The sequence below is a fragment of the Convolutriloba macropyga genome, chromosome 6 (genome assembly GCF_964194025.1).
Source record: "Convolutriloba macropyga chromosome 6, txConMacr16.3, whole genome shotgun sequence".
Lineage (NCBI taxonomy): Eukaryota > Metazoa > Xenacoelomorpha > Acoela > Convolutidae > Convolutriloba > Convolutriloba macropyga.
Genome location: NC_134473.1, coordinates 1,313,188 through 1,317,105, shown reverse-complemented (window position 1 = coordinate 1,317,105; position 3,918 = coordinate 1,313,188).

The following is a 3,918-nucleotide window of genomic DNA, read 5'->3' as shown; positions in this document are numbered from 1 at the left end:
GCTTTACCATTGTCCTCAATACCAGTAAAGATATTACATGGAGTGTTATTATGAATTTTGTCCCGTAATATCAACAGTTTTTTTGCTGCCTAGTTACCATTATGATTGAAAAAAAGGTTTTTTTTATCATAATGTACGTCTTTGTTGAATTTTCTACATCGAAAATTATTACTCCTTCTTTCAGATCCATCTTACACATCATTGTTTTTTTTCTGCTTCTAATATAACATTGCCATATGTTTCCTGATTTGTTTTCCAACTCCGTTATTTCAGAAAGATCATATATTCTGGTTTTGTTATTGCATATAGAAACTGATTATTCCTTTCAGTAAAATTATAAACAGATGAGAATTATAAACAGATCATCTCATTTAACCAAGATTTTAAGTACTAAGTACCCTTAAGTTGAAACTTTCTTTTGGTCTTATCATTCTAACATTTAGTGTGTGTTCTTCTTTAGATTTTGTTAAGTCTTTAGTGATCTTATGCAGTGCCTATCTAGAGATCTTTAGTGATCGAAATAATAGGTTACCAGGGAACCATGCCTTTAAAATTGGTTTTATACTGGGTAAAACTTTTGATTGTAATTACGACATACGCACAAGTAAGATTATACAAAATAAACCAAATAATCTAGCTATGTCGAAAACTTTAATGCCAAATTTAACACTAGTATCTGGAGAAAACGAATAGAACTTGTTTCAATCTTGAAAGTGAACTTGTTGTAACAAATGATGTCTGTGGCATTTACGCAAACTTAAGATTTGTAAATTGTGGTTAATTCGCATTGTTGGGCACACTTAAATTAGAGACAAGTGGTAGAGGAACAATTGAATATAGAAATCACTGTCCTCCAGTCCTACTGGTTGATAAGTTACTCCTAAGTTTGGATGACAAATCAAGTTTTTAAGAGATAAGGTTCACAAAATTAGTCAACTTAAAGGTGATCTTGCTGCTGCAGGAATAAGACGCATTAAGATGTGTGATCTGTTTGGTTTCATCAATGATGAAAAAGAAAACATTTTATTTGGATTATGAGTTAAGCTGTTAATTAGGAGAAACATTGATCATAAACCAATATTTAGAGATAATGCTAATCATGGTGCTGCTGCTAAGCATGGTAATTTCTAAATAGGTGATATCTTGGTATGTACATTCAGTTGATCCTGGTATTGACAATCTTTTTGTAGTACAAAAATGATTAAAGTAATCAGATGTTTCGGATTTTTGTTTAGTAGTAATCGGATTTTTGTTTAGTATGAGCGTAAAACATTTTATAAGAACATTTCTAATGCAACTAAATTCTTGCTAACATTAGAATGGAAATTGGAATGGACAGAGAACAGCATGTCATTGTTCCCTTTGAAACAGTAATGTTAAGGAACAAACCAGACACATAATGCAAGCACCTACACTCTCACAAATGTGACTGAATCTTAATGCAAATCTTGGAGTGATTGGAATTGGGAGTTGGAATGGGATGTCACATAATTATAAAACTTATATAACTCACAAATAATTTAGAAGTATTTACAGAATTTATATCCTTGACTTTATATATCAAAGTTATCATCTTGTTGTGCGATCTTTTACCTAAATTCAAGTTTATTTTAGCTGTTAAGGATAGTATTCCTCATGCTTTAGTTTTTGACTAACAAATTGGCAGTATTAGTATTGGTAAGAGACATTATCGTCAGTCCGATGTTTTCTCCTGTATATCAATTCGTTCATCCAGGTTTGGTCAGGAGGTTCAAACATTTCTTCAATGAATCTATGATTTTTATGTTTTTTAATATATCTTCTAAACTATTTCTTCCCTTTTCTATTTGAAGCTTTTTAATTCTACTAAAAATTTCTAGTTTATTGTTCATGTTTTCATCCAATCGTAACTCCAAAATTTGTTTTGCTAGTGTTTTGATTTCTATAAATTTTATTTTATTTTTTTAAGATGAAAAAACATCATCTTTCGACTTTTTTCACGCTTTGGAATCAGTTTTTGATTTTAATCTGATCACGTTATCTCAGGTTCCAACAATTTCAGATTTTTTTTAATATAACCCCATTTGCTAAGCAGTTCCACTGATCACAGTGCCATATATGATATGACAGGTAGTTTATTTTTTGAAATGCGAATCGTTTTTATCATATGTCAATTAAAGAGTGCTCCACATATGGTATCATAGATAGTTTTCTTTACAACTCTGGATTATTTTGTATCACTCTGCTTAGTAGCATTTTCACAAAATCCTGAAAATCATTGCGGCCGATCGTGAAGCGGCTTCCCCAGTTGGGGCCCGTTGAGGTTGAGGTGAAGGAACACCACACCCTTTGTCCGCTAAGAAAGTCCGACGATTTACTCAACAGCTTGACCACACTCAATGAAACAACCAACCGCTGCACCATGTGAGACGACAGGTTTTCGTTTAAGATTGCTTATAAATACAGATGTTTTGTTCATTTACGTGTGTTATACTAGTGAACCAGTGAACCAATGAAAATGCTTCGCAGATAATTATCAACATTCAGATATTTTTTTGGATTCAATGTGATAGAATAGATGTCTTACTTTTTAAAATTGGTAGTAGATATTTATTAGTGCTATCTACTAATTATTGGTGTGTTTTTGAAAAAGGTCTCACTCTATAGTGTTTATTAGCGAGTCATGTAAAACGTGCTGTTCATCTTTTGTTTTAGACATAGATGGTTGAATAAAACTTTCTATCCACTACTGATATAAGATCCGATCTGTGACAGTTTCATAACATTTTTTTTATTTGCTAAATATTTTCGCAAGCAGGGCCGTTTGTTCCAAACAGCTAAGAGCAAGGTCACTTCTGTCAGCTGTCTTAGTTTCTTGGTTTGATATGATCCATCTTTTCATTAGAGAAAAAACTAAAAAGTGTATGTTTTCAAAACAAAGTAAAAAAAATGGGTTTTCTCATCATCACCATAGACTCCACCCCTACCCACCCACCCCACAGCCTAGGAATCCTGTAGCGCTTTGAAGCTCAGCCGCGCGCCATCATGGTTTTGATACCAAAACGGATAGCTATGAATTAGTGAAGGCTAAAATAAGAAAGACCCGAAATTTTAAACTCAATTTTGACTCTCGGTTTTTTTCAGATCTCCAAAAAACTACGCAATACTGAAAAGAAATTTATAAGAGAATCCCAGTCCCCATAAAAATCAATCACCTTAGCTATCTTCTTTTTGGTCCGGAACTTCTTTCTATTTCGGTCGAATTTTGATTTATTGAGTTAATAATTTTCATTGCACGCACGTACTCGCCATAAAAAGCCAGATTTCAAAGGAAGTTTCTATATAAATTGCAGCTATCAAATTAGAATTTGACTTTCAGTGATTTTCGTCATTTTATTCCTATCAAGTTGCGTGTTTTAAGCGAAGTTTTGTGACTCAAGGCTAATTTCTGAGCTAACATTTCTAATTTATTTGGGGTATTGGAGTTTTTGTGACTTCAGGTAGAATCAGGCAGCCTATACATAGATATCCTTAGTTGCGTTGGTTAGTTGCATATCGTTTTACTGGATGCCTGAACTAACTGATAGTTAAGTTATTGGACACTGATTAACGTATCAATTGGTAAGATAATATTATTAGACTATTGTTTCTTGGAACTCATTGGAATTAGAAACTGCATGGCACGATTCATTGGACAATAAAACTACGAGGAAGAGAGCTTCGTTTGAAACAGCTAGTTTTGCCCTATTTTTTGCCCTACATATTAAAAATCTAGAAGACCTAAATAGAAATCTAGATTTCGACACTTTCCATTTCTAACTCCTGCATATGTTAAGAGGAAAACTTTTCTTTCACTAATCTGCAACATTGCACTCTTAACTTTCATTTCAAATGAACTTTAGCACTTTTGTAGCTTTTCCTTTTCTAAATACGTTGGAG